The following is a 10,824-nucleotide window of genomic DNA, read 5'->3' as shown; positions in this document are numbered from 1 at the left end:
CTTTCAACCAAGGTCCATTTCCCTCCTGAGGGTAGGGAACCAGACCCCCCGTATGACCTCCTTTCTCCACAGCTGCCCAGTCACTCAATCCTGAGCCTCTTCCCCACAGGATCACCCTTGTGCAGCAAACATTCCCAGTTTCCTTTCTGTAGGTAGTTGCCCTTTTACATTCAGCCGCACAAACAGCTGCTGTCTTGTGGCGACCATATTTCGGCACACCAGTGTCTGGCTGCATCTCCCTCCTTCCCAGGTGGCAGCATATGCTCCCTTATTACTGAGGAGGTGACACAAGTTTAGACATTCCCTTTAATAGATCCCATTTTTTCAAGGGTAATTACCATGCAGGATAACAGCGAGCTCCCCAGGTATCTCACAGCCTTTGGAGGTTTGTTTGTAGGAAAAATAATTCCTTGGAAGTTGCTCTTGGTTTATGTTAGCAAGTAAAATAAACTCTGCGTAGTGGCTCAGACCCATATTCTGCCAGAGCCAAATCTCTGTGGCCTGGCACTTTGCGGTGTCCTTTCTCCAGTGCAAAATGCTGCTGTTCTGATCGGTGATCATGCCGGTTTCCCTCTAGTCCTGCTCCACTGACTCCAGACACTCCTGATTTCTTTGGGTATAAATTAAAGACCAAAGTGTGCCCCATTTGGATTCTAAATTTGGCAAAGTGATGCCATGGGGATTCTTCAGGGACCCACAATGTCTGATGACCATCATGCAGGCCAGGATGACATCCATCAGCCCTTTTTCTCAATCTAACTCAGGGGCTTGTCTACATAGCACTTAGCAAAATTATTGCTGTAAGATAATTTCCCTCCCTTTCCTTGCAAATCCCTTTGCTTCAATTGCTGGAGCCTGGGCTAGAGAAAAGAATCACTTGCAATCAAATCAAAAGCAAATGGAAGCCACTGTCACTCTATTGATATCACACAGACACGGAGCAGGTTAGCTGGGAGAGATACTTAGGGTGCTGAAAAGAGTTGGTAACAGCTAAGCCTGTAGCCAAAAGAATCGTATTGCAAGGCCTGGCTGGCACTGGGATTCTCGAAGCAAAATGCAAACAGGGAATTGAGATTTGCAACACACTCACGAGGTAGGCAAGTGAATAACCCCCATCTTACAGCAGGGGAAACTGAGGCACAGGCCAGAGAAGTGACTTGCCCAGGGCAATCAGTGTCAGAGCCAGAAGGAGCATCTGGAAGCCCTGGCTCACAGTTGCTTGTATCTTCACTCGGCTAATTGGGCTTTACTGTGCTTGCTCAGAGACCGTCTGGACCCAGCTGCAGGTGCTTAGCTAAATCTACTTAATTTAACCTAAGTAGAATCTAACTAATTAATACACAAGTACAGGCAACAAAAACAGCATTGGTTTTTCCAGACCAAAACTAGCTCGGCAGGGAGGGAGCAGGGTGAGGAACTGCTGGCTGCTTTTCCAAGGGGAGTATGTGCCTTTAAGGCTAAAGTCTTCTCTTCTCTGCCTGAAGATTTTAACTAGTAATGGACAGCCAGACAGAGGGAAGCAGTCAGATCATCTTTTCAGTGACTATTCAAGGGTATAAATCCCTTCCCAGATTGCCACACACACACTCAGATGCCTGCATGAGGAGCTGATGGTTTCCATTAGCAATCAATCACTCACCTCAAAATTTATAGATCTGGGCCCTGGGGAGATGGACACCTTCCACCTGTGCAGAGCCACCTGCATGGGAGCGGGGCATGGAGGCCTGGAGGCCTGGGACTGCCAGAGGCACTGGCTCAACAGACTAGAGACTGCTCGAGCCTGATTGCTTGGCTTTTGGTGTGCCCTAATCCCTCTCTGGCCACAGACCTATTGGATGGCTGGGCAAGCACTGCCAGGCAAGGCATGGACATGGGCATAATGCAAAACTCCTCTTCTTGGCAGTGTGGCAGCTCTCTAGTGGCATGCAGAACCAATACACAGTAGGTGAGGAGCCCAATCCTCTGGGGTCCAGACTGCTTTTCAGTCCCCCTGAGCTCAGCACCCCACAAGACAAGACTGGAGGAGGGAAACTGGAGACTGATTCTATATTAGCGGAGACTGGGCAGATGGAGGGCTAGTGTTAGCAAAACCTAGTCATTCAGCTATGGGTGCAGAGTCCCCTGGCAGGTCCTAGCAGACATCCAAAACACTCCAGGGCAGAGATGCAAGAGGAGGGGCTTTGTGGGACAAAAGGTTCCTCTCTGTGGACTCAGCTGAGCACCTGCCAGGTTTCCTGAGAAACTGCAGGAAAGCAGCTGCTACCACTTGGGCTGGAAAGAATGACCTGGAGAGGCCTGCGGGAGACAGGAGCAGAAGGAAACAGCAAGTGTGCTCTGGAGCTCAAGGTGACTGAACAGCACCCATGACCTAGCCAAATGGTCACAAGCCTGGCCAGGGGCCAAGCAGACAGAAAGAACACACTCACCAGCGTGATGCCCGCTGCCCTGGTGCTGCGCTTACTTTGAAGCAGTTAAACCAAAGGTTCCCAGCTCCTTGAATGCTGTTTCTCCCACCTAAGCAGGCAAGAGAAAAGTATCAGGGAGCACACAGAGGAAAAGCAACCTTGTCCTGTGCAGGCGTGCGAGGGGAGGGAGTTAATGATTAACCCAGGGTGTGAGGCACTGGATTGGCACACTGCCTGCCCACACAAGAATCAAACTTGCTCACAGCCGCTGGCTGGCATAGCAGCTGACCCATGCCCAGCAGGTCTAGCAGGAAGGAGAGGAGGTGCATTAACCATTCAGATGGATGCCTTCTTGTTTTCCTGAATTTATCAGTGGGCCCTTTGCAGGTGGGGAAACTGTAGGACTCCAGTAAATGCCAAAAAGAGAGATCCTGGCCCTGCGTAACTAGCATTAAGGCAGATAAGACCAGAACCAGGGGTCTGGAATTATCTAAAGCAGAGCTGTGCCAGTGAACACAACCAAACTGGTGAGGCCACAATGTGCGTGTGTGAGTACCTGTGCTTGTGTGCACATAGGCATATTTATTTACAGAAGTGTGTGCTTGGGTGGGGAGTGTATGTATCAGACCACATGCGGTGCATATCCGAGACTGCACACAAATGCAAGTGTGCATGCCTTTCGATGTACATGCATACATGTATGCACACCTGTTCGTTTCTGTCCTTGCACGTGGGATGTTGTGCCAGTTTCCCTTATTATATCAGGTATTTAATTGTTCTAGTTGCAGGTGTTTGCTCTATCCAGTCTGCATTTGAGTCTATTATGCTTTACCTTGCATTAAGCAACTAACCAGCTGGGGTGAATCATCTATATTGTGACCAGGGTAATAAATCCATTCATAGCCCATCTGCAAATGCCAGCTAGGAACGAACTACAGCTTCTCCCATGCAACAGTTCTGTATCCTGTGGGTACAGGAATCACCCAAGCAGTCTCCCTGATCTCAAACCACCAGGCTGGACAGGAGCTATAGCATTTGCACAGAGCAGAGTGTAACACACATTGCAAGGCTCCAGAAACTCAATGCGTTTCCATAGCAACCATTTGGGAGCATAGCTTGGCTGGCGCTAGCATTGAATCAGGCCCTTGCACGCTTCCTTTTGCACACAGATGGAACCATACTCCCAAACATACTGTGCACGGCCACGCCATTCCCCTTCTTAGCCCTTCCTGTGGGCCGAGGTAGCCAGGTTCAGGTGATGTTGCTAATCCATTAGGATCCACGTGGATTCAAAACCCCCTCCTTTGGTGGTCTTTGCCTGAATCCTGTCCCCTAGAAAACCATTGGGTAAAAAGCAAGCTGGTACTGAGACTTGAATCTGCTTTGTAAGAATAGGAACCCTGTGGGACACATCTCCGGTGCTTTCCTTGTTGCTGCCAGCTGAAACAGAAGTAGCCAGAGGAAAAAAAAACCCGAGTTGTTGTGTAATGGGTTTTGAGAACCCTGTTCCAAGCAGGTTCCCAACTGGCTGTCACCAGTGCAGGTGGGCTGGTCGGTATGGGCATGATGGGATCAGAAGGCTTTGCAGCAGCTCAGCGAAACAGTGCTTCCCTCTAGAGGCAGCAATCTTGTGCTCCACAGTCTAAGCCTTCCTTAATAAATCTAGGTCTCCCATTGCACAGAAGACCCAATGAATGGGATCTAGGTGGCAAGGGTGTTGTTTAGTTGCGCTTTGCCTGATTCTGCAGACAGCCTGAGTCTTCAGTAGCTGATATGGGAATGGGGATTTAGACTCTTAGACTCATAGAAAAGTAGGCTTGAAAGGACCTCCAAAGGTCACCTAGTCCAGTCTCCTGCCTGAGGCAGGATCATTCCTATCCAACCCAATCCTATACAAATCCACTGCTTAATCTCTTAGCAAAACTACACAGTCAGTCTGACACAACACAAAGCATAGCATTGGGGGAAAGCAGGGCCAATGTCCTGCTGCTGCAGTTTGCTAGCATATGCTCAAGTGATTCAAGGAAGAGGGCCATGCCCTCTGCTACAGAGGAAGCCAAAAGCCCCCCACAGTCCATACCAATCTGACCATGGGGTTAAAATCCTCCCTGACCTCGAATACGGCAACTGGTGTGACCCTGAGCAGAGGGGCAAGACCCTCTAGCCAAGAACCTTCCATTTTAAGTCTCATTCCTCTCCATGAGGTGTTCACCCCCTGAAGCCTAATTGTACTAATCTAAACGTTTCCTTGCTGATCAAAGTGTATAAGGAAAAAAAAAATCAGATGAACCTCTTAGGGCAAACTGTACAATCTACTGTGAGTGGTCTCCTGTTTTAGCATGGCACGTGGGCAGAGGAGGACTTGTGAGTGGAGCTTGGGTTGAGAATGGAGCCGTGGGGAGCCAGCAGTAGCTTACATATTAGAGGCTGCATAGCTGCATTAGCGAGGCACTTCAGCCAGGCTAATTAGTCATGCTGAGGAGCAGCCTGGCCAGGACCGGAGTATTTTGGCAGAGCTCTGGGGGTCTCAGGACTGGGACCCTGCAGGTGCTGCCAATCTGACCCGAGACACCCGGGCGAAGTTCTGCAGGGCTGATAGCTGGGAAGAGCAGGGGGCTTGGGCTGGACCCAAGCTGCCTTGGCAGAGCAGGGAGGAGGGTTCAAATCATGAGAACGGAAGAGCACAGTGAGGACTGTGCATATGCTGCAGCCTGCAGAGCTGTTTGAGGCACTGGCTCGCACTATTCCTGGCTTTTGGCCACGCTCCAGTTTCATGAACTGTGCCGTTTACTCCACACCTTTCAGGAGGAGCAGGAAGTGAGCAGGACCCGCTCAGCTCCACCAAACTCTCTCTCCTCCCTATTGATCGCTGTCTCTTTCGCTGCATGTGGGAATGGCAGGAGCTTTGATAAATGAGCTGAAAGGCTGTCTGGCTTTGCTGTGCTTTGGTGACTGCCTCCAGCTCCTCTGCTGGGGGCTGGTTTGTACTTTCTTGCAGCTAAACACCTCAGTGACTCACAACAGAGGCCCTTATGCTGTTTCTGGGCAGCAAAGCACCTACTTTTCCTTGCCAGCACAACAAAGCAGAGCAAAAGGGGCAGGAGGCAGACTGAAAAAGCAAGAATATATTTTTCCCCCTTTCCCAAGATTTTCTTTCAACTTCCCAACCCACAGCCCCGGCACTGCCAACTGTGTCAGCTCGGCTCTAACAACCTTTGTCCTACACTTGGAGGCTCCAATCATGCTGTTGCCACACGAGTTCCCTTCCTCTTCACACTCCCCTTGCACTGGTAAAGACACAGCAGAGGTGAGATGGAGAACAGGGTTCAACACCTGGTGCCTGACTGCTGCTGGCAAACCAAACAGTAGCAGGAGCACAAAGTGATGCATTTCCCTAGGTCCTATATCCAATGTGAATGGCTTTTTGTTCCTTTTGAATTACTGCCAGATACCTCTACAGAATACCACTGCATGTACCACTGACTCTCAGAACAACACGGTCAGGAGTCTTGTATTCCTGGTAGTCACCCATGGCGGTAAAGACAAAGGTAAGGTATTACATGAAGAACAGTCCAACGCAACACAAAGACCTCAGTGGTGGAGCAGGTGGATGCAGAAGGCAGACTTCTCAACAGCTGCCAAGGCAGATGAAGACTCCAATGGAGGAGTAACCCCACTGACCTACGGAGTGCCAGTATTGTCACCATTAAAAAAAAGGGAAATAGTTTCCGCAGCCAGACTTACCAAGGTATTGCCATCCTCTCTACCACTGGGAAGATCCTTGCTCAAATTCTGCTGAACTGACTGCTCCTTCTTGCCAAGGAAATCCTTCCCAAGTCTCAGTGTGGCTTCAGACCATTGAGGGGCACATGGACATGATTTTTGATACCCAGCAAATCCAGGAAAAATGCCAAGAACAAGACTGGGAACTGGTGATCTTATTGATTTGGTGATCTTATGGATCTCATGAGCCTTCAAGCCTGTTAATTGTGCAGCTCTATGGAAGATCTTAACAAAGTTTGGCTGCCCAGGGACATTTATCTCTATCCTAAGACTCCTTGATGACCAGATGACTGCCTCCACCCTATGCAGTGGCTCTGCTTTACCATTCAAACTGGCATCAAGCAAGGCTGCATGATTGCATCAATTTTGTTTTCCATCTTTCTTGTGGTCACCAAGTCAGCCAAGGTCAAAGGACACACAGGGACCAAAGGAAACGCTTTAAGGACACCCTCAAGGCAAACAAGCCGGGCACTGACACCGAAATTTGGGAAAGATTAGCCTGGGACAGGGCTACGTGGGGACGCCTTGTAAGAGAAGGCACATTTTACTTTGAGAAAAATCATCTCATCCTGGTGACAGAAAAACAAAAGAAATGGAAGGAAAAGAAACAAGACCAAGAAATCTGTGGTCTGACCCTCCCTTTAACTACCACCTATGGCATTTGCCAGAGAGTCTGCAGCTTTAGGATCAGCCTTCTTAGCCATCAGCAGACTCATCTATAACCTAGGGTTGCCAACTCTGACTGAAGCTATTCCAGGAGATTTTTTTTTCCAACATGACAAATTAATTAATTGTACTGTTCAGCTGGTTCACAATATCAATCTCCTGGACTGCTTTCAATAGTCACCGGGAGATCGATGCCGATTTTAGCAGACTCCCGGCCAATCCAGGAGGGTTGGCAACTCTACTATAACCCTTTACTTGACCTATGGGAATGATCATCTTTGACTGTAAGGGATCACGGCTGCTGCTGTCAACTACCAGCTAAGTCGAGATGTCATTATTTCCTTACGCTTGTGAGCTGTATAGAATACAGAAGGCATTTCCTACCAAATTAGGATCATTTCAGCATTAGACAATGTGGAGTCTAAATAGTATAAGACTTCGGCCAACAGAAAGCACATTTGTGCTTTGGACTGGTCCCTCCAGGCTGGATCCTGCCTCTAGCATGGGCCAGTACACTTAAGGTTGTGGGGGAAGGTGAAAATGCCTTTGGCTATATAATTTGCCACCCTGTCAAACTCTTGAGTGCTCTTGTCATTCTTACAGGGTCTGCTGATGTATGGGGACAACTCCTCAGGACAGAGCTGGTTAGCAATTTTTTGGCAGAATTGTTCTCCATCAGAATACAGAGTCTGGTGAAAACTGAACTGTTTTGTAGGAGTGCGTCCACTGTGGCAAAAGTTTCAGTGGGAAAAAGTGTATACAAATCTCTAATATCAAAATGTTGCATTTCATTATGGTAAAAAAAAACCTTTTGCTTTTGACTTATCAGCCAAAAATTATATTACATTAACATTGGTTGAAGATGGTATGTCTCTGTATTTGTAAATATAGATATTTTGAGGTATCATACCATACATTGGAGGTAATATTTTCTATTATATGGTAACATTTCAACATTATCAAGTCAAAAAGTCAAATAATTTGGTGTTAGCAAAACAACACGCAGGGATGGGTCCACATCACTCTGTTGTTGTTTTTGGAAATATCTCAGCAAAGGAAATTTCAGAGCTTGGTCTTGTCATTCTGGTTCATCAAGAAGAGACGCTGCTAATGCCGGAACGTCCTGGAGAACAAAGATCCCAGTTTCCCCCTAGCTTGGGCACTAGATAATGTGGCGTTACTTCAGAGTTGCAATGAAAGCCAAACCTTGTCACGCCTATTCTCTGTGCTCATGAAACCCTGAGCTTTCCCAGCTAATGAACAGCAAGAATGCCAGTTCATTAGCACCTACTAAGTCATTCTCTCCCCTCCCCCATGCTGCCTTGGTGCCTATGGGGGTATATTATTATTACACAAAAAGCCTGTTCACTCTGTATGCAAAGCTAATAAAGCACAATCCTTGTGGACAGAAGATTTTGCTTTAAATCACCACATCAATAACGCAGGATGTTGCATCCTTCAGGCCGTGGGTCAAATGCAAGACTTCTGTGACTCCTCTTACTGCCAGGATGTAGCTGACATTATCATGCTCCTTCCCCCCATAAAACCTAGAAATAAACATGTCCCTCCAAGTCCTTGTCACCCTGCCAGACCAAAACACAAGCTGCTTCCACTGTGGCCTCCCCCAGCACAGGGCTCCTGGGTACGAGACGACCCACTGAGCAAGAGAGAGCCGTGGAGGGCGAGATCCAGAGACAAGGATATTTTCCTAGAATAGCTGTGACACGGATAAAGACAGAGAGCCCAGCGAATGAGGAAGATGGGCTGATGAGAGAGAAGAATCACCCCATCTTCACAACCATCCCTGTTGCTCCACATCTGTCTCCTCAGCTCTGCATTAGCTTTCCTGTGACCTGGATGCATACAGCACAGAAAAGAACTTGCCTGGCTGAGCGGGGGAGACCAGCAGCTTGTAGAAAGGGAAAGGGTTGATCTGTAGGCAGGTGCTGGCTCCAGGTGTCCAGGCTGATGTGCTCTGAACCGTGAGGGCCTGACTGGGTCAGACTGAAGACCTGGTATACGTATTCAGCTGTCAAGCTGGAGGCCGTGCCCAGATGATTGAGCAAAGGTCAGGGAAGAATGTCCTGCCAGCCAGAGCCATGTAACTGCACAAGTAACTTCTGGCTTGATTTGCAAGGTGCTGGGCATGCACAGCTCAGATGGAAGCTCAGTGGGAGCTGGGGGTGCCCAGCCCACTTGGAAATCAGACCCCCTGGGCTGGGAGTAGATCTGGAGTGTATTTCATCCTCTGGGCCTCACGCCCCATGAAGGAGTGGGGACAACAGCATTAACTTTGCTCACGTTTACCTTGTATGGGGCAGTCCATTCATGTCTGGATGGTGTCGTGGGGTCACAGGAAAGCTAATGAATGTAGGTCCAGATGGGAAGACACTTAGCACAGCAGCATGCACACGCATCTGCAGAGCTCCTCCTGGACCTGCTAAGGCAAGCAATGCCAAGAACAAGTAAGCTGGAGCCCAGCTTAAGCTGTCAGACCCCAAGGTGGGACCTGAGGCAGCCTGCTTTCCCAGCACAACTTGTCCATTCCCCGGGGCCCTACAAAGGTTTGCATAAACAACTGCAGCCCCCAGGAGCCAGCACCTCTCTGCTGCATGTTCTCCAGTGCTAGGGCTACAGCCCAGCTGTGCGCTCACTGGGGAGGTTCCAGATTAATCCACTACCCCTGGAAAGCTGATCGGCCCCCTGAGCCCCAGCATTTAGCAATCTAACCCAGCACTGTTCAGCGAGGTTGGGCTGTCTAATGAAGGCTAATTGTGCCTCATAAATGTGAATAAACATAACCCAGAGCAAAGTTTTCTGCACTGATTACTTTGGCTGTTGGAAGCCCTGGGACCAGGGGAAGGAGCCAGCTGCCTGGGTTTCTGCAGTTACCTGGTGGTTGGTCATTTCTGGGCTCTCTAAGCAGGGTTGATTTCCCATAATTTTAGGATAGCTAGGGTCACATGGATGGGCTTCTTACTGGCCTTGGCCCACATCTTAATAACTTTCATGGGGATATTTTATGGTGAAATAGAAACAGATCTTAATCTCCCACTGAAATGCACTGGATCATTGACAGGGGGTAAGGTGGCCTAGCGATTGCCTCCCTTTGCCGTGTAGCATGCAGTTCCAGGATTCCTGAGCTCTTTCTCTGGCTCTGCCACTGTCTTGTGGCATGACCTTAGTCAAAGTCACTTACATTAAAACTTCCCACGTGATTTCTTGTTCAGGCGTCTCCGTGTCCAGGGAGAGCTGCACTTGCTCATCATATCCAGACATCATACTGTCTGTGATTGAGAAATTGAGGCACCTCATAGTAGATCACTTTTAAAAACAGGTTTTACCAGTGTCTGAGGAGCCACCAAGTAAGCAGTTATACACCTGTACCTCTCTAAATAACCAACAGCAGATTGATGTGAATTATAAACATGGCAGTAAATCTAATAAGGAAACCACTGCAACACCCCATATCATGACCTTTGCACCAGAGAATCTGGCTTCCTAGGGCCTGGGTTAATTAATTTGTATTTGTAAATAATAAAAAAGTTAAAACCAACCTCAGGTTTGGGGCAGGATTCTCTAGACTGGTATCCAAATCATTAATAAACACTGGCTTTAACTGTTTGAACACCTGGGATGCATCACTGATGGCCCCTCCTAGAAAATGACAACCATCTAGAAGGAGCATTGGGAGACATGCCTATCCTGGCTTATACACAGGCCTCCAACCGCAAACAACATCTCTCCAACAATAGACTACCTACCTCCAATTCTGATCAAGCCATCAGGCCTTGTCCAAGACCCAGATTGCAGCTATGACCCTTAACAACATAGACAACACCATCACCGGACCAGACAACATAGATTATAATATCCACATTAATTCACTTACTCCTTTCCTATGGCATATACAGCACTACCTGCTTACAATGCTCCTCTGCGGTGTACATTGGACAGACTGTGGAAGAAT

The 10,824-nt window shown here is 48.4% G+C and overlaps 1 long non-coding RNA gene across 3 annotated transcripts in view; it reads right to left on the bottom strand.

Annotated features, from left to right (window-relative positions):
• Nucleotides 1-10,824, bottom strand: part of LOC109293975 — a 46,192-nt gene that overhangs the window by 17,567 nt on the left and 17,801 nt on the right. Inside the window, exon 1 of one of the 3 annotated variants that reach the window (XR_002096439.1) lies at nucleotides 2,427-2,560. The exons of 1 other annotated variant lie outside the window; for it this stretch is intronic. This is a non-coding gene — a long non-coding RNA (uncharacterized LOC109293975). Of the gene's footprint in view, nucleotides 1-1,639; nucleotides 1,719-2,426; nucleotides 2,561-10,824 lie in introns of those variants that run through there. One more of the 3 variants, XR_002096440.1, reaches the window with a different exon arrangement.

The sequence above is a fragment of the Gavialis gangeticus genome, unplaced genomic scaffold (assembly GCF_001723915.1).
Source record: "Gavialis gangeticus isolate Ggan-Ray unplaced genomic scaffold, GavGan_comp1, whole genome shotgun sequence".
Classification (NCBI taxonomy): Eukaryota; Metazoa; Chordata; order Crocodylia; family Gavialidae; genus Gavialis; species Gavialis gangeticus.
Note: the sequence above shows the minus strand (reverse complement) of the source record. Positions and strands in the feature narration are given on the sequence as shown.